General features: G+C 41.1%; 1 protein-coding gene across 8 annotated transcripts in view; it reads right to left on the bottom strand.

Moving 5' to 3' along the window:
- The window catches only part of nrxn2b (neurexin 2b), a 700,882-nt gene extending 674,029 nt beyond the window's left edge, over positions 1-26,853 (bottom strand). For 6 of the 8 annotated variants that reach the window (XM_026160297.1, XM_026160299.1, XM_026160298.1 and 3 more), the window contains exon 1: positions 26,569-26,851. The gene's annotated coding sequence lies outside the window, so the exon portion shown is untranslated. Of the gene's footprint in view, positions 1-26,568 lie in introns of all 8 variants that reach the window. The other 2 variants (XM_026160309.1, XM_026160315.1) reach the window with 2 other exon arrangements.
- Between the last annotated feature and the right edge of the window lie 893 nt (positions 26,854-27,746).

Raw genomic sequence — 27,746 nt, 5'->3', positions numbered from 1 at the left:
AGTGCATTTGTTTTCCTGTTTTTATTGCATTCTAAATGAAAATAAAGGAAGTTGTAGATGAAATACAAAATCTTAGTTTTAACAAATTAAAAAAAAAAAAACAACTCTGATAACCAGAGACATTCGTCATTCGTATTTGCCGCATGGCAGACAATTAATTCTGACAACATAGTAACTTCATTCCCTTGCAAGATCCTTCCATTAATTAATCTCAAATGCAACTTTCTCTCATCTCCATGTGCAATGCTGCTGCTTAGAGTTTGACAAGACCAGCTGTCTGGGATATTATAAAATCTTTTAATTACAGGTACTGACAGTGCAGTTTTCTTAAAACATCGTTACCATGTAACAAGGTCTTTTTTGTTTGGCACTTTTTCCATTAATTTTGTAAATAAAGAAGTTAGGTAAGTGACATGATGTTGATATTCGTAAATTAAAAAGAATCATTAAAATAGTAGAAGAAAGTCTGAATAAATTAAATTTAACTTTATGGAAGCTTAAGCTGACTTAACGATTAGTTAATTAAAGGTAGGCTATAAGATAAGTGGCTTATCAGGAAATCAAATTATTGTTTTATTTAAATTATGATTTTTTTCCTGTTAATGATCACATTGGATCAGGCTGAGCTTGCTATGGAACCCACTGAGAACAGTTTTAGGTTATTATTCCCCACTGACATCCACAAGGGTGGGATTGAGTGCCTTTCCAACAGAGACACACACACACACACACACACACACACACAAAGAGGAGGCCTCAGTATTTGAAAGAGTTGTATCTTATTTGGATGATTTTAAAAAAGCGATAGTGCAACAAAAATGCAACAGCAGACTGTGCAAACAGATACAGTTTTTAAAAAAAAGCATTTTTACTTCGTACAGTTTAACTCCAGCAACAGTGTCCCTGTTCTAAATCTGTTACACTGATGCACAAACACTAAACTGCCCTGAAAGACAACCCTGATGCCAAAGAAGTTGACGTGGTGTATAAAGTGGAATTCACTGCAGCTCTCATGAACCTATATTTGATACACAATAGACTAGTGAAAACAGATCACATATTTAAAGAGACAAAATGTGGTAATTTTGAACTTCATGCCAATAACACTTTTTAAATTTTCATTTATTAGCCATTATTTATATAGAGCCAGTTTACCAGGCTCTATACTTATTTTTGGTTAATTTGATTTTGAAGCTTTGGACTGTTAATATAAGTTTATATAAAATGCTGTATTAATAAAATCATGTCTTGCTCTAAAATGAACCACTAAAAAAATATTTGCTAATGTTTTACTGAGTTACTTCCTGCATATTAGATGGCTCAAATTAAAAAAAAAAGTAAGCTAAGTAAAACCAATAGTGATATAAGGAGAATGCTTCCTACACTGACTGCTACACTCGAAGTGCCAGAGTTTCTTGAGGGATCCCACGGGAAGGTCAAGCATAAAGCAGAAAGGTTCCTGAGGTAACTGAGTTGGTGAAGACCATGCCGTCATCTTTTGTTGTGCTGTTGCCAGCTAACTGCTAACCGTCATCGCAAGGGATTGGCACTAAGAACAGACAGCGGGAGAGCGGTGATGTCCAAGTTCAAGCAGAGTGACAGCTAGTGCCTTTTGAAAAACTGGCCGTGGTGCCACCAAAGGGAACTAGAGGATAGGCAGTGAAAAGTTCAGCCATCTCATCCTGGCTCACTATCACTCTCCCTCCACTAATCTGACAGCTGATTCATGCCAGCACAGGCCTATTTCTTTCTCCTTCAGTCTTTTTCTTTACATTGAAATATTGTTTCTCATTAAATAAAACTTTTATTGTGACTTCATGCTGTATATCTACCACTCAGACCAAACTTTCTGAACATGTCAAATGACATCACTATGAACCATTCTGACCAGCCATACATAAACTCAGCACAAACACAAACAGTTCATTAGACTGATTGAAAGACTGCCTAAGGGAAATGGCTCGGGTATAGCACCACTGACTGATCGATTCATTGACTGATTGATTTTAGGGAGTGGTGCCACTTTTCCCACTCTAAAAAATGCTGATGCAGTCCCCTCACTTAATCGCTGACTTCATACCTCATTGATTTATCCTTTTGTACATTTAAATGAAAACCAAATTGAGTGCACAATCACTCACACAATTCAGAAAGACCAGTTGCATTTATGCAGAGAAAATATTCCATCTCTCCTGATATCTCTTCTTGTCTTTCCCCTCTCTTTGCATTTCAGCCCTCAGCCTATCTGAACTATTCACAGAGGGACTGCTAACAAGATGTTACCTATTAGATCCTAGGATGGTGGAAGCCTTTAACTATGATGTGTCATCAACATGCCTGTTTTATAGCAGCTTGGTGATTGGAATATTCCCTACCACTTCTCCAATAGTTGGCTAATTGAGAATGAGGGAGTGATGATTAATTATCTACTCCCAGTGCACTGTTTACCTAGATGATCATGCTGATGAGGGGTGATTAAAACTGCACTGCCACTCAAATTCAGGCTTTGTGTCAAGCATTGTGTAGATCTGGCGATCTAAGTCATTTTTCTACTCCTTTTACCATAGCTGCTGTTTGTAAAATCCTCCTCTAATTGTATCTTCCGAGTCATGTTCAAGAAAATAGTGCATGAACAACCAACAGCTGATTTAAGAGTATTACAGTTTCATTCATATATTGCGAATTCTTGGAGAATCCTGAACAGCTTAAGGAAAGGATGACAGTACAGAAATTTGCTAGTCAGTACCAATACCATTGAATTACCAAATAAGTGTGAAGTGTGATCACTCCAACAGTAAACACACACGCATGCTCAAGTAGTGTGTGCGAGAGTGAGAGAGAGAGAGCTCAAGCGGTGAGCGAAGAAGGTGTTTGGTGTACACCCTGGACACAGTCTGTTTGACCTGCTCCCCTCAGGCAGGAGGCTCCGGTCCATTCGCACCAGAACCTCTCGCCATAAGAACAGTTTCTTCCCCTCTGCTGTTGAACACATGAACAATAACCGTATGACTGTTCCCACCACTAACACATGACCCTACGCTGTGTTCACTGCATCATTCCATGTTTGGCACTGATCACCACCTGCACTCATGTATATATCATGTATATATCTATCTATCTACTTAGCACTTTTAATTCTTATTCTCATTTTTATTTTCATGTCTATTTAAGCTTAATTTATAACGGTATGTTTGCACTGAAGCACCGCAGCAATTTCCTAATGTTGTAAACCTGCTCAACATTTGGCAATAAAACCCTTTCTGATTCTGATTCTGATTCTGTAACCAACACCTTCTGCAGAGATCAAGCTGGAAAGGATGTGCAGCAGGTCAGGATGATTAAGGATAGAGAATGAAATAAGAGTATGCGGAAAAGACTGAAATAGTACTCGGAGAAGCTGTTGGATGAAAGAAATAAGATGACTGATGGACCATAGCTAGTGAATCAGGAAGAATCAGGTGGTTGGTCCAGATGTCATGCCTGTGGAGATATGGAGATGTCTAGGAGAGGGGGCAGTGGACATTTTATCAATGTTCATGATTGTTTAACACCTGAGGACAGTGTATAGCTCTGTCTTTTTCAGAAATCATTACTCTAGTAACCCCCATCACATCAAAAACTTCACTGACTTCACCAACAAGTTTCAGAAACCAACCCTGCTGTACCACTAAATATTAAAAAAAAAGGGTTACTACAGACAAAAAGGCAGATGTGCCATGGGCTTCACACTGTCACCTATAGTACCCAACCTTTACATAGACGAAGTGGAAAGTAAAACTCTTAGCTCTTTCAAAGGGACAGCATCTAGCCACTGGTACAGATATGTTGATGATACCGGGGTCACAATCAAAATCCAAGAAGCAGAACTCTTCACTGTTCACATCTCAGTTTCTGTCCACTGAGTTCATCAACTCAGTGGACAGAAATATAAAGTTCGCCGGTGAGGATACAAAGCAAAATAGTTTACCATTTCTGGAGACCAGTACCTACAACACAAACTTAGAGTAATCAGGACGTATGGCTGTGAAGGTTCTCAGTCATCCAGGTCATCTTAGTCTAAGGAGCTTGGAAAGAAAAGCGTCTGGACTTCTTTGAGTTGCTTGAAGACGTTTCACCTCTCATCCAAGAAGCTTCTTCAGTTCTAAGGGTCAAATGGTGGAGAGTCCCACTGGGTTTAAATCTGCAGGGTCAAGTAATCAGGACCCTGCAGCACCGGGGAAAATGTTCCCTCCAAGCCAGGAGGGAAAGAAAGGTCTTAAAACATGTGGTTATCCCATTTGGGCTTCTGCAAATCAGCAACGATACACCGTAAAGGTCAGACACCAACTAGGGAGAAATAGAATGACAAGCAGAACACTGTCATCCCTTATGTAACAGGTTTACCAGAGAAACTCGGGAGATTCTTCTCCAAGCACAAAATCCCAGCGTACTTCAGACCCAGCCGCATCTCAGACAAAAACTGGTTCATCCCAAGGAGACAACTCCCAAACACAAACTAAACAACATAGGGTATTCTGTGCAAAGCAGCAAGGAATGCTCAGACCTCTAGATTGGAGAAACCAAACAGCCACTTCATAAACAACATAGAAGAGTCATCTCGACGGGACAAGACTCAGCTGTACATCTGCATGTAAAGGACAAAGGTCAATCTTTGAGGATGGCAATGTTCACATTTTGTACAGAAAAAACTGGTTTGAAAGAAGAGTGAAAGAAGCCATGTATGTCCACTGTGTACGACCATCCTTGAACCTACAATCTATTTTTGAGATTCCTTCCCAGGCACCTTAACACCCACTCATATCTTCTTTCAGATCATCTCAGTAGGCCAAATGATAAGGTCTCACAACCTCTGCCGATAATGACCCACACCCTTTTTCACATCTTGGCTCTTGTCATAAGGCACATGATCAATAGTGGGTCAAAGACCCTCTTAAGGGACAACTCCCACTAGGGCTTAAATACCTGGGACTCTTCACCATTTCGTCCAAGAACTGAAGAAGCTTATTAGAGGTGAAACATCTTCAAGAAACTTAAAGAAGTGCAGATGGTTTTCATTCTAAGCTCAGATTTGTGTGAGAAGGTGCACTGCCAGTGCCTTACAAAATGACCTTCAGTTAGCTATTTACATGCATGTTTCAAACCAAACTGTCAGGCACTGTTTCCTTGAGGAGGGTATTACAATCAGACATCTTTTACAGGGACCTCTGCTCATAGACCAGTACCGCGCAGTCTGGGGAACACCAGAACACCAGAACTGGCAGGTCTGCCACTGTGACAGAAATGAAAGAGTCTGGAGAAGCAATGGCATCTGTCACATGTGCTCAATGTGAACCTGCTCTCATCTGTGAAGAGAACAGAGTGCCAGTGGCGCAGCGTTGTAGTTGCTGGGTCAACATGTAATTCTAGATCAGCTTCCCTGGCACTGATCTGACAAGTCTCTGGATTTGGAAAATTGGGACTTGATTCTGCTAAAATAGAGAGTACCCCATTTGTGGGGTTGTTGTTGCTGGTGGAAAGTTTTTTATTCACAGTGCACAATCCATTATTGTGACTGTTAAAACATTCGACAGTCACATCCAAATTAGCTGGGTAAGGGTGCACGCCAAGGACATAAATAGGACTTATTGGATTCTAATGTGCCTTCCATCCTCTTTCCATCTGGAGACTGAAATGTATTTGCCAAAACAAGTCTTGAGGAGAGTGGGGACTGGCCTCTGTTTTTAGCCATTAGTGATTTGATGCAGGTCTTCAGCGATGCCACATAGAAAGGAACATGTTGCCCAAGTGGCAGCCAGCCATAATGACTTGCTTCAGATCATATAAACAGATCAGTCAATTGCCAAACCAAACAGCACCAAACGATGGGTGACAGCCTAGACTAACTGCTTCCATAGTTTATTTTTACCCCTTTTTTTAAAATTATACTGCTGTGCAATTCATTTCTTGAAAAAAACGGAGGAACGTGCATTAAACTGAGTCACTGTGGAATGACAGCACCACACCTGACCTTTATTAACACTCCATTACAAATGACACAGATGTTTATGAGCAATTTATTTTCTTTTATTCAGTTGCATTTAGGTAGACTGGAAATATCATCTAACATTTGTGGGAGAAATTCAGAGTGAATTGAATTAAGATGGAAAAAAAGAATATGAAAAAAGATACTGCTGTGTATCCAGTAGTGGACACTACTGAATTCATCACTCCACAACACAGTCTGTAAGACTCAAAGTACCGCTTTGGATCATCAGTCCTCACATAACACATTGTTAAAGTCTTGCTCAGTGGGGCAGGATAGACACAACAGTCAGAAAAGCCAGAAGAAGGGGACAGGAAAAATGGAAAGGCCAGCAGCTGAGAAAAAGCCAGAGGGTCTGAAAAGCACAGGCTTTTTTATTTGAATATTATTTGAATGTCAAATGATAGCAATTTTCTATGCCCATCTCTCCGCCAGGACTTGTGAACACAGAATACATTTGTGGAAATCACAGACACCCCAGTACATTTCGACTTTATTTTACTATGAGTTCCAATCTCCTCTCTCGCCAGTTTTTCTGTCTTCCTGTCCATTTCCTGTCCTCTCTTCCTCCTTCCTTCTGTCTGAACCAACCAAAGGGTCCAAAATTGTCATTTGTTTTCAGAGCTAAATACATTTTTTGTCATTAGAAATGTTGTAGAGGGTTAATAGTTTGTGTGAAATAACAGTTAATGATAGTCCATTATTTGTCATTAAAAAACAACAAATAGTTATTGTTCTAAAACAATCCATAAATTGATGTAAAATTTATCATTTGGTGTAGTTTTAGCAAAATAATGACTGACTATATACTGATTAGGTAGGCTGGCTCTGTGATTGGCTGCAAACTAGACACTCATGAAGCTGTGGTGGACAGCAGGTCACCGAAAAAACTATCCATCCTGATCACCACAGAATGATCATAGATACAGGACATTATTTATACCACATGTTCTGACCCTCTATCAATCACTTGCAATAAAATAACAATAATAATAATGTTCAACTGCAAGTAAAAAAGTAACAAACAAGTATCTCTTTTCTTATCTTAAGTACAGGTCTCATTAGCCCACTCATGCAGATCCATTCCATATGAGTGAACCCTCACTTGATAACAATCTCATCCATCCAATCCACCCAGCTAAGCACATGACCAACAAAATGACTTCTTCACGCTAAATTATGCACAATGACATCTTACACATGCATTATCTGCTGTGCCGTGGGGCCTGAAATGCTTGGCCTCCTCATTGTGCAAGTGTGTGCACAAAAATCCAAACCACAGCAGCGCCTCAACACTGTAGTAAGAAAGGCTCCCGACCCATCTATGATTTAATCCTCATTATACATGCTGACATCCTCCACAGTAACGCCTTTTCAAACCACAGTCTACCAAACCGATTGTAGGCCATTACAAGTGAACGTATTACAGCAGCCACATTGTGCGAGGGAGAAATGTATCTTAAGCATATTTGGTGTGATCTGACGCTAGGTTGTTATGCAAAAAAAAGGCATCCGGTGAAAGCAGAGACATGCAAATGCACCGATTTACTGACACACAGAGGAGATGTCTAGAAGGGCTGAAAATGCTGAAAAGAAACGTAAGGGAATTTGATGGATGAGCTGTGGTGCATTATCTCAGAATGATGTAATGCGGAAGACACAGTTGATCAAGGGAGGCAAAGTGCTGTTTAGCTGATATCTCTGAGTAATGGAAAATCTGCATACATTTTTCTTCAATCCTCAGGTGGCTATGCTAAAATATGCTAAACTGACAGAAGGCCGATTGAAATAAATGATTATGCCCCAGAATTTTCAGCTGTAGCCAGCACCTGTGGGCAATCGCTGTGCTCTGTGTGTTTATGTATGGGTTTGTGTACCAGCTTGACTGTTAGACCTTGAAAGTGAGAGCATTTAGGAAGAGAGGTATACCTGGCAGCTAATGTACTAGTAACTTAAATGAGAGAAATTAAGGAAAAAATCAAACCAGTCACCAAGGGTGGGTGTGAGAAAATACTAGGAAAACAGCCGTACGTTAGCACGATCTAATGGATGAGGTTAAACACCAGCATTAAAACTACAGTGTGTATGTTGTGGCTCAAGAGTTGGGAGTTCGCCTTGTAATCAGAAGGTTGCCAGTTCGAGCCCCGGCTCTGACAGTCTCGGTCGTTGTGTCCTTGGGCAAGACACTTCACCCGTTGCCTACTGGTGGCGCCAGTGTCCGGCAGCCTCGCCTCTGTCAGTGCGCCCCAGGGTGGCTGTGGCTACAATGTAGCTTGCCATCACCAGTATGTGAATGGGTGGGTGACTGGATGTGTAAAGCGCTTTGGGGTCCTTAGGGACTAGTAAAGCGCTATACAAATACAGGCCATTTACCATTTATTTTTATTTGTGTACTTTGCTGTAAACACACACAATTTCAGATCCATTTGTCGAGGTTGGCTACTGCAAAATCATTATCTTTTTTGCATGCATGTGCAGAATATGCTAACACAAAGCTTTAGTGTTTGCATGTCTGTTTATGCCTTGAGGCAATTGCTATTGCGATTCGTTGCTATATAAATAAAAGTGAATAAAATTACATTGAATTGAACTGATTGAACGCACACTAAACACAGCGGCCTTGTACCATGCCTGAGCATGATTGTTCCCTCTCCCCCTGCTCCAAGGTCTGTGCTCATTCGGCATTTAAAAACTCAGACACAACCTGTTTCTGTCTTTCATGCACATGGACATTTGAAAATAGAGAGCTTTTTAAGCTTCACTGTGGAAGTGGTGACACGCTGTCCTTTAAATATATTTGTCAATTCTTTCACAAAGTGATAGCTGAGAGAATGTTGGAGTTCCATGCTTGGATGTGATTAGTGGTCACAGGTCCAACTGAACTGCGCCTGTTCCTACATTTCAAGCAAGTGCATTGTGCAAGTGCATAGTAAGAAAATGCTTTTCCTGCACATCTGCAGAACACATTGTTAAAACATCTTTGAGTTTATATCTTACACTAATTTTCAGGCCCCCAGTGGGCCCCAGGTGTTCTGACTGATGGACACGACCACCAGCCACAGCTACAGGGCCTTATTATTAAAGAAGCATTACAGAGCACTGAAGTAAAACTAGTAGCCAGTCATTACATTCATACACATACTGCACATGGTTCAAAGGCAGGGCAAGCCTTGTTCAAGACTAAGAAAGTGAAGTAAGTAGTTCTACACTTTTTTTTCCATAATGCATACATCTCTGTCATAAAAAAGTCTATCCACTTTCACATGCAGTTCTTCCTGACCTCTTTTCATAAATCATGAGTGAACATTTTTGTTTTGGAAGTCAGCATAGCTCCAAAATAAGTCCTGGCACTAATGCAATTATGAGGCCTTCACATACCAATAGGCAGCAGCTGTGCAGAACGAGTCTCCACTCTGAGACATCCTCTCCTTCTAAACAAGATTGTGTGCCCTACCAAGATCCAATGATGCAGGAATGCTTCCTTTTATTTCCTCATACCAAGACACACTACACAGCAGCACAAACACACACCTGAGTAATATGTTTCTGAGTTCAGAAAGGAAAGTGTATATCTAGGGATGACTGACCTTTTAATTTGGCACCGCTGGGCATTTTTTATTCAAGACATTGCTTGTCTAGTCATGACATTACCGATGAGCCAACACAGCTAAGTCATGGGGTTCAAGGCAGTGAAAATGTTGCTGCGGCTTTTAAATTAACTCCAAATGCACTCTAAACTCACATTTGAAACTAATTGCTTGTGCTGTTATAAAGTACAAACAGGATGCTGGTTTTTATGATCGTTTATATCCATTCAACCTGATTTAAATCAATTAGAGTTCATGGCAAAATCCCAAAACCAAGAGCCTGGGCAAAGGATGTTTCAAATATTCATTGGATATCAAAACAAAAGCTAGGATATTGTTGTTTGTTATTGTTATCACTTTGGTCAGCTTTTAAAAGCCCATTAAAGCTCAAGGATGCTTTGATTTGATGTCTTTTAAACCGGACTTGTGCAAACTTGTGCAAATGGGTCATTCTATCTACAAAAAAAATAAAAATAAACACTTTTCACTTGACCGTCAAATTTAAATGAAAAAAGTGCCTTGGGAAAGACACATTTTAACAGTTATTATGCAAAATTTCAGGTCATGAATGACATTAGTTTTCTGAGGAAAAAAATACTTTAATGGATGTTGATAGGAGCATTTTTCTACCATCCCACCATTTGTTTGAGGGGCCATTTTTAAAAAACGTTTATTATGCAAAGAACGCAATATTTTTTAAAGCACTCCAAATCAGGAGAATGATTTCACAAATATTATCTTGAATATGGGAAAGTGTGATATTCCCCAGGTATGACACCATGTATCAAATCCTTTTTAACTTTTATAAAAGGTTTTTTTTAATGATATTCTGGGAATATTATATCCAAAGTCTGTAAATGCAACCTCTCTCATTTTCACATTATTAATATATTCATTTTGAAATTATACATCAAAAATAATGTGAGCAAAAAACATAAAATGAGCAATGAGAGGCAATTGGTCTAAGTCTCAAAACCCACACTGATACTGCTGAAGTTACTTTAATACTGTGAAAGAACCACAGGGTGTCCTTTATAAATGAGATGTCAGGGCAGACACTGACATAAGGTTACTAAAGAATCCCCCAAAACTGCAAAGACAAAAAAAAAAACAACTGGTTGAGAAAACTGAATGTTTTGTGTTGGTTCAAAGCTGTTTGTGAAGACACACAGCACACAATAATTGACATAGTCAACGACACAAAACAAATCATAACTAAAGGCATGCTTATCGGGTTTACCATGGCTAGGTCTGCACCAAAATACCAGTGCCGATAAATCATTTCCAAAAGGCCAACTACACCTGCAAATCTTGTAAACTTCCCACTGCATGTGTATATGCTGACACACCCAACAAAGTGAGGAAGATCACATCCATTGGATTATCCGATTATTCCCTGAGATCAAAAGCACTTTTCACAACAGCTGGTTGGGAATCAAACTGTCCTGGCTCCTTCATAATTTTTTAGCATGTTTGCATTTACATACTGCTACACTTCTAATCGCAATAACACGCACCACTTCTTCCTTTAAAATGCATCTGTTCATTTTAAATGAAAGACATTACAGTTACAATCCACATACACTTAAAAAATCCAGCAGCTGAACTTACGTGAAGAAAGAGTGAAGCACATTTGCTTATTTCAAACCACATGTTAGCCTGTACTAAGTAGGAACCTGCCAATGTCAAGCTGTGACTATCTCAGTTAATACAGCCATGTTTCCTAAATCATCATCTTAAGAGGCTGACATAATAATGTCATATAGCCTATAGGAGAGGAAGTGACTCATTCAAGCAGATCAGTGGTGTAAGAAAGGTGCCTTTGGAACTAGATTACTGAGGTACAAGTTGGATCAAAACACTTGATTAAATATGTTTCTTTTTGATCAAAACAGTATTTTAAAACGTTCCTATATATTATATTGTTTCTTTGTTTTACTCAGTGAAGTCTTTATTCTCATTAACCTCAGACACAGTGGTAGGCACTAGACCTCTATTTTAAGACAATGATCATTTCCATGTGCTCTAAACCTCTGATTACACGTTTCATGTTGGGAAAGATAATAAGTTGAACTATCACAACATATACAGGTTATTTCCTGGAATAAACAGCACTTACTTACAGCATACTGGAGATAAAAAATGCACACATACACTGATACCACCTTTTAAAATCTATTCGTTTTCAATCAAATGAGGAATGGTAAACGGCCTGTATTTGTATAGCGCTTTCCTAGTCCCTAAGGACCCCAAAGCACTTTACACACTCAGTCATCCACCCATTCAGACACTGGTGATGGCAAGCTACATTGAAGCCACAGCCACCCTGGGGCGCACTGACAGAGGCGAGGCTGACTGACACTGGTGCCACCGGGCCCTCTGACCACAATCAGTAGGCAACGGGTGAAGTGTCTTGCCCAAGGACACAACGACCGAGACTGTCCAAGCTGGGGCTCGAACCAGCAACCTTCCGATTACAAGGCGAACTCTGGAACATCGAGTGGACAATGTAAACAAATCTCAGCAGTTAACATGAGGATATCAGTTAAACTAAAATAGCAAAAGTTGACAAACACATGCTAAAATGAAAGCTTTTTACCTCTTCACTAACTTCACAGCTGGCGTTATAAGCAACTAGAAAAAAACACCTCTGTGTGTAAAATTGTGCACATTTAATGTGAAATGACTTTTAGTATTTCAGTTGACATCTTGCACATTTTTATCCTTGAGCTTCATTTTCACACGTTGTTAGCTTCAAAACAATTAAGCTAGCAATCTGGGAATTCAATAGTCTACTTCAACACTGAACACTTAGCTTGTACCTATATGTATTTTTAGCATCCCGTTCAGTAGTTCTGTTCATTTGTCTCTGTCTGTTCGACCACCATCACAAAGTCAAATTAAACCATGTTAAGTACTATCTCAGCATGTCAGGTGAAGGTTGGACTGTACCATTACTGTATGAAGAGGAGCCACCCATTTAGCAGTGAACATTTTTGGCCTCGGTTGTGTTGAGGCCAAACAACACAATTTAAACAATTGCTTTACCATCACAATAGAGTAATCCAACACTGAGGAAAACTGTCAGTAATTCTCCTTTCTCTTAATTTCTATACACCCCCTAGCAAACCCATGCAATCAGTCCATCCTGTCAGTTTTATTCTACATTGGGAACCAATGTTGACACTAGTAAAAATATGAAATCCAAAAGCAGTTACATTGCAACTGAACTATGTTAACCTGGGAAAGACGGCGAGGGAGATGTATCTCTTAGCAATGTCAGACAGGCAAGCAGCTTTCTTTGAACCCAGTGCTCTGCCTCCTCACTCCTCCTCCTCCACTAAGGAGTCAGGCACAAGGAAAACACCCAAAGGGTTCAGAAAACCATGCTCTGCAGTAAGCAGAAACATCCTTAGCATTTAACACTGCACAAGAGATAAAGATCTGTCTCTCACAGTTTAGCCAATCTTTTCTTTCCTTCTCATTCTGAGCTTGTTTTCTCTGCCTCTCATCTTTGCCACGAGTATCACTATGACTGATGTTCCATCCTAGGCTGCCATATTCTGTCCCCTCACACTGACTTGTTGTCTCTCTCTGTTTCCTACTGGCAGTCCTCTGACCCCTCTTTTCTCTCTTAATAGGAACGGATACATTTTGCTTCCTCCTTCACATGGCCTTCCACAACAGTCCCATTGCCCCTGCACTATGAGATCACAATCCCATCTTCCCCTAGATTCTCTGTACCCCTGTTCACAAGATACATGTTTAAAAAGCACCATCAGTGGAATGGTTTGGTAGTGATAGTCCAAGCATGCAGGCAAGCAAATAGATCAGGAAGTGATATTTTAAACAGCATGTGGGATTCATCATGCTATTAGGATTACTTTGGTAACTTTCTGTTTGCTATCCTGGATTTTTTTAAACATAAAAAAAGAGATTTTCCAATTAAGATATTATATGGACCTAAAATAAAACTCTGTGGACACATAGCAAAGGTCATGATTTGAATTCAAACCTACTAAATGGTAACCAAATTGAACATGGACACTTGCTGACAAGACTACTTGGTTCCCTCTATGAAAGAACAGCTGTGGGGAATTTTGCAGCCACCTTTTTTCTTACCTACATAAACAAGTGCATTAGCCATTCCCAAGACCTCGGTAAATTCATTAAAGCAGCAGGGAGTGGACCAAGGGGAGACAGATAACCTCTCCTTCCAACTGTCAGACAGCCAAGGTTAGCCAATGTCAAACCACAGGTTGCACTCGGCACCAAACCTCATCTCCTCTCTGTCTCTGTCTGTCTTTTTCTCTGGTACAGTCTTACTGTGTTCAGTTTTTTTTAAATGCAGCATTATTTCCCACCCTACTTTCTCAACTGTTTTAACCTCCTTCTTAACAAATAATTTCTCCTCATCATCCTCCCCCAGAAGTCCCCCATTACTTACCCAATTCTCTCCTTATTTATTTTTTTTATTGTTACCATTTCTCTTTCACCTTTACCTAATTTCTCCACCCTCTCAGTTCATCCCTCATTCCATCTGACTTCATACCCAAGCCCAAGCTAACAATGAATAAGAGCAAAAGCTCCTGACTGACTGAACTTTGCCCTTTTTGTGCCCTATGTGCATTTGTACAGTGGTGGTATATCACTGTACAGCACACAGAGATGAGGTCAGTGCAGCAGATTATAACACGGGGTGAACTACTGTGTGTTTTTTTTAATCATTGCGATATACTCAAAACAAATCTGTATGCAAACATAATGCTACGCAAAATCTGCAAAACTCACCTGACATATTCTAAGCGACCAGAAAACTCTGGAACGATAATCACAATTGAGCTCCTCTCCTCTTAAAGAAGTAGTTATTTTGCAGTTTCAGCATAACACATAAAAACTAGTGTCTCATAAAAGAGAGTAAACATGAGATAGTTTACTTTCCATAATGTAAAGATCACTTTAACTGGTCTTTATTCTCTTTGGGATGTTCATTGTCACAGATCACTAATATGTATGAAGTGGTAAGATAAAGTGGAGAAACAGTAAGAAGTAAATCAGATCATGCACTCCACAAACACAGCCACCTTAAACAGTCCCCTGCCTTTGCTTCTCTCACACCCTCTCACTGCTATCTCGTTCTGTTGCTGTGACACTCAGCAGCTGTCCCTGGGCCATGCCATGGCCTATCAGGACCATCTGCAGGGATGAGAAAGGCATCGGCAGCCACATGAGAATCAGCTGACTTTACTCAACCCGAGGTCACAGGTGGTGCCAGGGGACATAAAGAGGGTTTGCATATGAAAATAAATATGCATGCAAAACCTTATCTAAAACACATTCTATGGGATGTGATCATTCTTGTTGAAATTGGGATTAGATGGTGTGTTTTGTGCAACAACAGAAAAATGTATTTAATACTACATAGATAGCATTTTTTTTATTTGTTGCATTCACAAGGATGCATTCTATCACATTTACCTGCACAAGTGCATATTATGGCACTGGGCTCTTATTGCGCACTGAGCACAAATGCTTAGCTATGATATTCCATAAATCTCCACAGTATTTCCTTCAGTGAAAAAGTTCTGACGTTGCACATGCCATCAGACAAAATTTATGCACTTCAAAAGAGCTTACATAGATATTCTGCAGCTACCTTAAGTGCGCTAAGAGGCTTGGGCTTAACATTGCATGACCTCATCACTACATTTACACCATGACCTGACGAAAAACCAGCAGCCCAAACATCAAAGGGCTCCAGTCAGCAGTTCTTGCCCTGAGCCTCGATTATGCTTGGCTCAAGTCTAGTTCGATATAAAAACGAAAAAAATAAATAAGAAATGCTAGATGCAATACAAGACTGGGGTAAGAAATTGGTGCAAAGAACTAGGTGGAGATGAGAGCATGTGTGTGGGGGGTGGGGTAGGTATGCACAGTCATCACTAACACATCTGAGGACTGTAAATCACACATAATCATAGCAGTTTTATCCCACCGAGGCTTCAGGTCCCTCCCATTGGCATCACATAAGTCAATAATTCATTTTAAAACAACAACAGCTTAAGCTGTTGCCAGCCCAACACATACACTCACACACAAACCATTTTTGTGTTGTACTTAGAAATAGACCTGACTAGGTTGTTTCATGGTTATTTACTTCCTAAGAACATTCCCTTAATTTCTGCAACAGTGGTGAGTGAAAGTATTAGCACTGGCAGGAGGGTAAACAACAACAAATAATACCAGACTCAGAAAAACCTAGAAAGGTTGACATAAAGAGAAAAAAACCAGATCATAGTTGTAATGTGTGCAGTTAAGCACACACACACACGTACGCACCTCTAAACCATCACAGGAATCCTGAGCAGCAGTGGTTATGTATGGAGCTGTATGGAGCTCTACCAATAGCAAAGACAGGGTACACACCATGTCTGCTACACACACTTGCATTCATTCACACAGACACTGAGGATAGTGCTGGAAAGTTTGGGGAACGAGGTGCTGAATAAACAGCTCCTCTGTGTTTGAGGGAAAAAATGGCAGAGGGACAGTGAGCGGCAGTCCCAGAGCTGGAGCTGTCCAAGGTACTGAAACCCTCTTACTCCCTCAGACACAATTGGCTGGTTTTGAAGAGAGCGGAGGCAGAGTGGGCTGAAGAGAGGAGCTGTCCAAGGTACGGAATAAACAGCATGCCTTTCCTTTCTGCACCAGATATATTTCCATATACAGAGTAAGCCTCTGTCAGACTGTTTCCTTATACCTTTGATACCATCCAACTGAATTTCCATGCAGCCATCAACGCTGGCTGTTCACAGACAAAATGGGCCGTCTGATGAGCTATAAAAATTATCCTCTGGCTGCATTAAATAGAATCAATAACAACAGAAATTTAACCTTATCTTAAGTTCTAAGAACAGGAATGGTGCTTAGCGCTTTGTTTGTTGACACATCATGTCTGTGTCAACACAGATAAATTAGAAGAAAAAAAACACTGTGTGTATTTTTTTGCTTGGTAAACAAGCAAAAAAATCTAAATTGTTAGAAGCAAAGCATCACCAGAACACAGCAGACGTAGTGTGCTTGCCATTATCACTGTGCCGTGTATCGATTCTGTTAAAAGATTTCTATTTAAAAAGTTGGTCTCATGTTCTCCAGAGCTGCAATGATGAAATATGAGGGCAACAGTTTACACTGGACCAATCGATGTTGGGCGTTTTGTAGCACAATTAATAGTCTAATTTTATTTCATTATTGATGTTTACGCTTTACCAACATCAGCTCTTAATGTGTTAGACTCTACATTTTACAGCTGGAAAATGTGAAACATTGACTTGCTCTTTCAACATCATTCAAATGATGTTTTAATCCTGAACTGAATCATTTATGGAGAATCTGAGCGATGATATTCAGCATAGGTTACCAGGGCGATAAGCTGCCATTAAAATTAAGGCATCTTCATGCAACAAGAAAGTCAGTGTTAAACCCAAGGTTAGCTGACTAACGTAATAGTCTGGCATTGTGAGACAGGCAGCAGTGTGGGAGAGAGGAAACAAAGCATGTGGGTAGAGATCTGTCCATGGTGCTGAAGCGACGGCAGCTCTCAAAACAGTGGCAGCACTAAGAGCTGTGTGCCAATGGACCGTGTGCACAAAGCATGTCCTTCCTTGATAGTCATGGAGTCCTTGTGACCTATTCCACGGTGCGCCATGCACCCATTGTTTCTGGTTCAGCTGCACTGCTAAAGTGAAGAGGCAGGAGGTGGCAACGCACTGTGGAATGTGCCACAAACACTTAATGACATCACGGAAGGTCACTGAAATACTCAGAGCTAACACTCCACATTTGACTGCAGGCAGCAGATGGAGAAGATCTGAACTGACTAAACTCTGTAGCTTAAGGAATAATATGAAGGAAGACTGCACATTTATTCTGGACATCTCAAATTTTGGTTAAGCATTGTGGTTTTGGTTAAGGGCCAATTAAGAATTTTCATGTAGTTTGCACTTTAACTGATGAAGGAAAGCAAGGATTGAGGCTTTTGGTGGTCAGTTTCCTTTCAAGTACTCTGATTTACAGTTTTCCTGTTTGCCCACATAAAGTAAAAATGCTTTCTGTCGCTGACTCGATGAATACAGCAGTTACTGGGCTACAACTAGTTTTAGTTTCCATATTTCAAATGGTAAAAAATATAGCAGTTGTTATGAAATCCTTTTTTTTTAAATTTTCCACTATTCACAAACTTGGTTCCTGCCGCAGATATTTGCATGTTTTAAACCTGTAATCCTAAGAATGCTGTGAAAACTACATGAGCCACTTCACCTCAACAAAACAGTCACTTCAAGGCGCGTTATACTGTAAGGTAAAAATCCTACAGTAATACAGAGAAAGGCCCAACAATCTAATGACTTCTCTGTGAGCAAGTATTTGTCGACAGCAGAAAGGAAAAACTGCCTTTTAACAGGAAGAAACCACTGACAGAACCAGGCTCAGGGAGAGGTACCATCTGCTAAAACTGTTTGGGGATGCAAATGCAAAGCAGTGTAAAAACACACAGACAATCAAACAAGGTGAATGAAGAAGAGACATTCAGCCCATCATGAGACGCTCCCAGCAACCTAGGCCTATTCGAGTAGAACTACTCCTGATCACCTGATCCAACCCTAACTATAAGCAGTATCAAAATAGAAAGTTTTACCACAAGTAACCCAGCTGTCTGAGAGCAAAGTGCTCCATTGGGGTGAGCTTATCTTAAAAACCTCATTGTGGTACTATGAGGTTTTTAAGATAAGATGAGACCTGGATATTTAAGAGTGTGTATGTGGTATATTCAATTGATCCAAAAATACAAAATGAAGCCAGAAATGCTTTTTGATGCCATGCCATTTGTAAAGCGAGGCTGTTCAGCTCTCAAATGCACATAAAATATATAGCACCGCTTCCAGCTTCAAAGCAGCATAAGTTAAACCTCCCCATCCATAAGCAATGCACCTCAGTGTCAACTTTCTACCAGCCATGTAGCCTAACAAGTGAAATATATACATCTTCTACCATTTATAATGTTGATTACAACTGCTGGATGTGATCACTTTGCAAATGTGTGAGAACTCCAAGAAATTGCTTCTACTCAGAGGAGAGAACAACACACTCTCTCACTCTACTCGCTGACTTGCTCCGGGCCACACAGGTGTGACTAAGTCTTACAGATTGAGAGTTGAGCTGGGTTAGCCAGTGAATAGTGGGTAACTAGAGCAAAGTGCACGGCTTGCAGATAGCGGCATCCTTGGAGAAAATGGCTTGGCAAGAGTGTTAGCTTTCAATCGATAATGCTCTGAAGAAGTTTGATAGGTCTTTGGAACGGCTGACTTTTCAGCACAGCTTCTGTGTTTTGGAAAACCTAAGAGGTCCTCTGGGCTCCTGTAATCTGCCTCTGTTTCCTTCTTTTCTCAATTTATGTCTTTTTTCCTCTCTGTTAGTATCTGACTCTCTATCAGCCTGGAAGCTATCCCCTGTGATGATGTTGGCCCTTCTTCTTACTGTAATGTGGGTGTTATTATTCAACTCCATCTCTGGTTTAATACTGTAAGAGCAAAATCAAATAAGCTAGCGTTTGTTTGTCTTTGTCTTTTAGTTCATGCAATGTGTCTTGTAACACTTACAATTAAAATACACAAGGTAATAAATACCAGTGAATTAAAAACAAAATAATACCCTATTGTGGAAATCCAGGTTTTGATGACTGCTATGTTTCTTCAAGACATGCCAAGGTGACAGGCTGCTGTGCCATATGAGAGGTGGAAAACACCAATACATTCTTAGGGATCTGCTTTGTCAAAACAAGTCCGAGCGTTTCTGGCGCTAATACCATCTGTGACACACATGCACACTTCCTGTCTCCCACACTCTACAGCTTGTTGTACACCGGGGGCCATGTCAAATCACATAGTTATTCCAGGGACTCGCTGGGGAGTGGGAGGAACGTGTCATCGTATATTCCAGTCCCGGAACACCCAGGCCAAATGGTGCGACACACCAGCTTGGAACATAGGGAAAACACTGATGAATCCTGGACTGCTCCATTTGGAAATGGTAGAGAGACAGACTTGGAAACCTGGTAAGTGCTAAACCCCCATAATTAGCACCATTGCAAGGAAGAGTGGCTGTGATCCCAAAGCAGTCAAGTCTGGGCTTATTTAATATCCAGACCATGATCTGAGAGGCTGCAGCTTTGGACACCTTCAGTTTCTGCTGAAACCAATCCCAGAATGTCTTAAAATACAGATAGTGTTCAAAATCATGACAGTTCAGATTTTACACTCGGCATGAAAATACACACACTGTTGATGTGGTTTCAGTTAATATCATCTCAAATTAGTTGTTATTCTAATTAAAAAACAAATACCTGCTGGAAATGTGCAACATCTTTTTTTGTGCAGTAGAAGATGTTTTGCTGGGGGACAGCAAAAGCAGCAAAAACAAACTGCATCATTGTTGCACTATTATTGCATTATGTCTTTAAACAGAGTTTATAAATTGGGGCAACGACATATTTAAGGCATATTCAAGTCAAAATAGTAAGGAATGAGGATTTTATATTTCAGCTCACTGATTCACAACTAAATAGAAGCATATGGGACAGAAATGCAGGAAAAAACAGTAGACTGTGCATTTTCTTGGAGAAGCACACAGTCCGACAAACTAAATAAAAAGTCTGTACTGCATCTCAGCAGTTAGTCAGCAAGTCTCACTGAAGCTATTTGGATGGATGGCTGGACTGAAACAGCTGGACTAAGATGGAGGAAGGGATGGATGGCCTTCGACTCAGCTCTCCCTCTCCACACACCCTGCTCATTCTCTCTTCTCCGCCTCTTTTCCTCTTACCATCATTCTGACACATTTAGCCTTCACATCTTTGCTTTTCTCCTTCAGAACAGGAAAGTGGCAGCCAAAGTGGCAGATTGGCACAAATGTGACACAGGTCTCATTTGCTTTTGACAAATAGGAAAATGGGGAGAAAAAATCTGCATCGGCAACAGAGAAGTTACTAAAACGGAAATTTGAAAGAGTGCAAAGAAAAATTAGCACCGTGGCTATCAGTGAGATTGTTTTTTTACTACTAAAAACAAATATTCAAGAAACACAGTGCTTGAAAGCCTGATACATTACAACTATACAAATACAATAAAGCTAAATGTGACTGAACTCGATGCCTGTTTTATGTCTGTTTTTACTTTGAATCTCAAAATTGTGCCAGCAGTCATTGCTCAATGGTGCTTCTGTATTCCTGGCTCATTACAACTGAGAGAATAGTGTTGGGTAATTGTTTGACCCTGTCTGCTCAACCTGTGCCCTTGGCTCCTGAGAGCGCTCGACATGAGAGTTCTGTGGGATAAATGGTGGCTATTCCCACATTCTGCCCTGTGGCCGCCTGCGAAAAGAGTGCCATCGTATCAGTGACAAGAGAAGCCTGATGAAGGTACGCTGGCTGCACAAACCCAAAGCAAACCCCGGCAACAGCAGAACCACCTCTCTAAAAAGACCCATTGTGCCCTGCCAAAGCCTTTCCCTCTCTGCAGTGAAGTGGCCATTGTGGCTTGCAGAATAGTCACTCCTTTCCATTGCCTGGTGGGAAAAGTGCTGTCGTGCTGGGGTTGAGTGTGGCCGTGGTTGCAGGAGTAGACAGTATCTCAATATCATGACCCCCATCAGCCCCCGAGTGCCCCCTGTCGCTCAGTTCATTCATCCTGCACGTAGGAACAATCCAGACCTAATTTCAGATGGTGAATAAAACATAAGGAACAGCTGAACGCTGGGACTGGAAAATAGTTACACTTCAGAACGGGGCTAGAGCTGGACTTGTAGGCTAAGGCGCTTTTTGCACAAATAACTCATGTTCGAATATCTCGTATTGATTTGGCTGCAGGGATGGCTCCATGAAAATATGTTCATTTATGACAGTGCGGACAAAAGCTTTATGGATTTCTAGAAGAGGAATAAACTGTGGGGGAGAACAACAATTCTCTTAAGGGCACTTGACTGAGAGCAGTACTTACAGTTATTCAAGTTGGTCTGTTGAGATTCACGAAAGAAGGTGGGAGGAGGTGTACAGAAAAGAAAGAAAAACATGCACAGAGACAAGCTCGGTTAAAAACGTGGTCTGAGGAAACCTGGCTCGCTGGAACTCAGCGGCCAACTCATGAATGAATGGAAATATAGATCTGTGTTTGGGTTGACGCAGACGCATTCATATTGATAAATGATGACTGAACTCTCCACACTCCCTGCATCTTTAAAAATGGTTAAAGAAAATAGCCTCATACTGTGCTTTGATGTCTAAATTGTGTGTAAGTGGTTAATGTTAAAGTCCAGCACTTATCTTTGGAAGTAAATGCTATTGTGTGCTTCGATATGCAAGTGTTATGCAAACAAACTGCATGATTATAGAGAACTAGCAATAGTGTGGATGACTGATATCCCACAGCATAAGGATTAGTTACTTACACCCACTCCTCAATTATGAGCATAAAACTCTTATGTGGGGTTTTTTTGTGTCCCATATCCCTGTTACGCAACCTGCTCCACTTCGAAATAGGATCCTTTCACGGCTAGCTTCATGTTAGCATACCCTGGAATAGATGGGTATAGCTGAAAGATGGAGGCAGCCTTGCTGTTTAGATATAAGGCTCAGAACTGTTCTATTGGTCTTACAGGTTCTGCAGTGCCAAAGACCTCCAATCATTGGCTGACTCTGAAAGGAAGGGCTAACTTTAGGTTGTTGATCATCATGTTTTCCCCCACAACATGCCTTTCCAAATAAGGAAGCAGCCATGATATTTTTAAACCTGAGAAACAGCAGCTACCTTTGTGCTGCTCGAGTAATTTAGGTTAACTAGCTCGCCTGCAGGTGCTAAAGAGATGTGTCCCACACCTGAAACATAAATTCTCAGGCCAAGAGTTCTTTTAGGTCTAGACTGGGCAGCACCTGGTGGAGACGACATTTGAGGCGAGCCCAAAGAAGAGACGGGAAGAGAAGTTTTATTTGTGTGTTACTGATACTTCACTATTCTCTTTAATGAATTCCAGCTAAACTGTAGCACCAAGGATCTTGGTTGAGGCTGCTAAAAGGCGAGCAATATGGTAATGCAAATATTTCACATCAAGCTCTCACTGGAGGCTACAAAGAACATCTTCATTAATTCATTGGAAGAGCCTGCTTTTCGGGGGTTACTCAGATATGAAAAAAGAGGTCTGGGATTACATTACTTTCAACAATTCGTGAGGGGGGGGGGGGGGGGGAAGAGAAAACCATCATCCAAGATTCAAATGCACTTGCAAGCTCTGCTGAATGAATTCATGACCCAATCTTTGTGGAATACAGTAGGGTATATGGCACAGTTCCAGCTTTTTTCAACATAAAACTCCTTCTCATTTAGAAAGACCAAAGGCAACTTGTTAAAAACCACACAGAGCTTTGAACTCAAACGGCTCCATCACATGACAATTTTTTTCCCCCTTTGCATCTGACAGCGCTCTGAGAGATGTATTAGCTTTGATATGCTCAATAATAAATGTCCTGCCAGGCTGACTAAGATTAGTCTCAATCTAGGCACGGATATCCTACCGGCAAGGCCACACAGGAGGCAAGGGCGTAAACTGATAGGATCGATAGGCCATACTGTATTCTCTCTCTTCGGTCTGTGTGCTGCTCCATCTCTTTCACTTGCAGATCCATTCATGCAATCACCGTGAGACAATGAAAGGTGCTTCACTCTGTCTTTGCCTCACAGGCTCTTCTTCTACAGACTTTATCAAAGGAGCTAACATTATAAGCAGAACACATAGCAACCATGCTTATCATCGTCCCCACAGCTAAAATGGAGGGCATGAGGGAGAGAGAAATCTTTCTTTTCATATTTCTGTTGCATTTCCTCCTTCTTTTCTAACAGAAGCGCAAGTTTCTACCTTGTTTCTAGCTCCCCTGTGCACCTCTATAGCATATAGCATCTCTTTTGTCCTGCACTGGGGGCGGATGGTGGACAAATGGACAGAAAGATGGATGAGAGCCACGCGGCAAGCAGCAGAATAGTGAGTTAATGAGGCAGATTGCTCTCTTTGTGGGATTACAGGCAGATTACCCATTCCGATTCTCTTCTCTTCCAATTTTACTCTCTTGGTCTCTTCGGTGGTAAACCGGAGGGGCCAGGCAGGGCAGAGGGGAGGCGTGGGGAGAGCATGAGTACCCGTGTTTAGTGGGAGGTGAGGTAGAAGACAGTTTCTCAGCTCTGTCTCGCTGTCAGAGGAAAGATGTCAGCTGCTCAAAACACTGACCTATGAGTATATAGAATTTCTGAGTGATGCCTCAGCCAGCTGCTTCAAGGGCTGGATCTGAGCTAAAATACACCCAACCTAAGACTGAATCTCTCATTAATCACATTAAGTCTAGGTCCTTTATTAAATCTATTCCCTGATAATAGCTCTGCTAATCTTTGTCTACAGATTTCTCCTACATAGAGTAGAGTCTTCTCAATAAGTCACATTATACTTTTGCAAAGGTTATTTTCCAGCATAAAAACAGGCTGATGGCTGTGTGTTGACCCAGAATGATGGCATTTGAGTTGAAAAGCTGGAGATTTGTATTCAGGAAAGTTGGTGGAAACCTCATGACAGAGGAATGAGCGAAAACAAAGAGAAGCACAGGACCTCAAATCCACTTTTTGCACTCACTGAATAACAAACAGTGAAAAGGTCTGGAAAAATTATTCAAATTGCAGAGGAATTTGCAATTATTATAAGTCATCTCTACCCACAAAAGCAATGTTAAGCACCCTTCATGAAGTGCACTGAAAGCTCTGAGAACAAAAGTGGAACTGTATACGGGCCCATTTTCTGTCGAAGGTGTCTGCTCAGTGTGTATTGTTATAAAATGGAGAAGCTATTTAGGTATTTCTAAAGCCATTGTCAAAGCTGGAGTCATTAGACTGTGTTGATGGTGTTTCTTTTTACAAAGTGGGATTTAACAAGAAACTGCCAGAGTACAAGTATTTCTGGGGAAAGACGTGTGCTGTCAGTGTTGATTGAATAACAATAATAATGACAAAAGATGGAACAAAAAAAAGATTTTGTGCTGTGAGTTAAGTGTCGCTGGACTTCTGTAGTGTGGACTTGTGTCCTACATTTCTAGCTTGACAAAGTAACCAGGAAGTGAGTCATATCACCTTAGTGGATCTCTCCTGCAGGGCTTCATCTGCATTAAGAACATGGGTGGCTTCATAAGAAATACCACCTCATGTGTGGTCGCCCCTTCGAGGGTTTCATTTACTCCTTCAACTAATGAATCCAGGTCAGTGAGTAAGAGCTGGGACGCTTCTCTCTGTGTTCTTCCAACTTTGATAAACAGTGAGCATCTTCTTTGCCACTGATATTTCGCAAGGTCATAAAAAGGCAACATAATATGCCCCCCTAAAAAGAAAAAGAAAATGAAATAGGACTCGTTTTTTATTAGCAATCAAGATGCAAGCAATAAACATAACGGCGAGCTAATGCTCTCGTATTTATTAAAAGTTCACTGGGCTTCATTTTAAAAGCACCGAGCAGGTCAGCTTCCCGCTGGCGTTCACACAGACGTTCATCATGTGGCGTCTGCTTTCCTCTCTCTGGTCCTTCCCATCAGCGTCCGCGTCTGCCTCTGCGCCGCCGAACAAGACAGAGCTCAGTGCTCAGTTCAGATATTGGCCAGTACAACTAACAACAACCCAGCCTTGAATCTGATAATCGGGGATTTTACCGATCTGTAGCACTTGTTAATTACTCTTTTGGCTCGGGGATTTTGTGCGGAGACACCGTTAAGCACCCCAGTGGGCGTTTGGCGACACGGTGGCGCAGGAGTCTCGTACGGTCGCAGTACACTACTCGGCGCAATATAGAGTCCAAAATACCCACGCACCTGCGTGCGTGCATTTCCAACTCGTTGTGCGGATCAGTTTTACTTGGAGAAACACTTCTGAGGTCGCTTTAGGGAGGAGAGTTACAGACCATAGGATTTCTGTCGTTTAACAAATAAAAAAAAACCCGCATCTGTTCATTCAAGAGTATACCCTCGGGGGGCACAATTGTCCGGGGCATCTTTTCCTTTTATCCTTGCATTTCTAATAATTTGAAGTAAAATGTTGCTGGATGAATAATTCCAGCGGATAAAGCCAAAATCAGAAACCGACTACTCAGTGAGAGGACTCCCAGCAAAATTCGCTCTTTTTGGACTGAAGAAGTGCGTACAATTAATCAGGCTGTGCGCGTGTGTGTAACGAAATAGGCGAGAAGTATTATCCCACAGCGTACACTCGCTATAATTCAACCATATATTCTGTTCTAAAGCCGAGCAGCTAATTTGAAACAAGACCTCGGGTTTAACGAAGGTCGGAACCTGTAAGAATAACCTCTCAAGTCATCTGCACGTTGCGTAAATACAGCCACAGCTCACCGAGGCACAAAAACTGACTTTCCAATTAACCGTCACCTCGGTGAAATAGAAAGATTTTTGTTCCCTTTATTTTATTTTATTTTATTTTACTCAATTCCCACACTCTGACATTGCTGTCACGCGTGGTTTCAAACCACATATGTCCATCATTCCCCCCCGCACGCCAAATTCAGCGTGTCTGCTCCAAGAGCCGCAGAAAACAAACAGCAGACCTCAAATCCACTCGCCTCCCAAATCTCCTCCAAATATTGACCCATTACGCATCATTTGCTGCTCGCTACATCTCAACAGCACAAAGCGAGGAGTGTTTTAGTGTAGCTTTTATTTTTTCCTGACATCACCTGTCACCAATTGAAAAGCCTTTCCACAGAAGGACAAATCCTTATGGCCAAAAGAAAGAAGGTAAAAAAGAGCGCACACGCACACACGGAGTGACACACAGAGCCATACAGTCACCAAAGCAAAGAAGGAAAAAAAGTCCTTACTTGTATTTTGCGGCAATCCCTTCGATATTATTCTCCAGACTTGGGGAGGTTTGTAAATATCCCTGGGTATAGTCTGGACGTAGTTCAGGCTTCTACGCTTATTTTCTGTTCAATTTTTATCCAGAGCGTTGAACAGACCCGAACGCAGGTTTTCTTCCCCCCCTCTCTCCTTCAAGACAGATGTGAACGGTCCTGGCCGAGCCGCTCCACCTGCATCCCTGCTGTCAAGCTAGCCAGAAGGCAGGAAACTCCGCTTTAGATTCTTCTTTCCAAATTAAAACATCCACGCTGATGTGTTCCGTTGTGACTTTTATTGTGAAGGTCCTGGCACCCCGTTTCTTGTGGTTGCTTTAAGGGCCTTTTGACGCACCTCCACCTGCATCCACTGGAACAGAAGACAGCGGCATCAGCAGCAGTGGCAGCGGCACCGCACTGAAGAGGCCGCCCACGGAGACACGCCCCACTCCGGCTGGACAAGGCTACTTCACCCCGGGCGAAGAGGGCAGGTGTATTGTGCAGATACTTCTCTCCCTCAGGAGTTACCACACATAGAGAGTGAAGGATTTAGAAATCCATAGACACGGTTATCAAACAACAAAACATAACCCCCTCCCCCAAAATGGGCCACAGATTTTATAGGTTGAGAACCATGGTCACAGGTTCATCCAGTAATGCAAAGATGAGAGCCAATAGACTGCCATAAGCTGTTTGTGAATGTAATATACATTACATTTGTCTGAGTCAAAATGGAGCAATAAAGCCCAGACTTATTTAAGATACAACAATAGAGTGCACTGCTGCTATTATTTTCTAATGACTGCTCGCAAACTGAAACATTTCTGCAGGCAATTATGTAAACAAAAGAGCGAGTCCACAAGCTCCTTTTGAACTTCACAATTAAAGGGAAAACAACATAAAAGGGATCTTTTTTCTTCTTCTGCAGATAGTTTGTTTATTTGAATCCACACAGAAAAATACCCCATAATAATTTATGATATCCCAAATAGGTGAGTTAAAACGAAATACAGCGTATATATAAAGAGAATATTAAAATCTTGGATTACATAAGGGTGTGCTTTTTTGTTTATGATAAAAAAGAAAAAGAAAAAACTGAATGAATGTAAAAGTATTTACTTCATCTTACTTAAGTGATTTAAAAACAAACCAAAACCTGGTGT

This window comes from Astatotilapia calliptera, chromosome 3 (assembly GCF_900246225.1).
Source record: "Astatotilapia calliptera chromosome 3, fAstCal1.2, whole genome shotgun sequence".
NCBI lineage: Eukaryota > Metazoa > Chordata > Actinopteri > Cichliformes > Cichlidae > Astatotilapia > Astatotilapia calliptera.
Note: the sequence above shows the minus strand (reverse complement) of the source record. Positions and strands in the feature narration are given on the sequence as shown.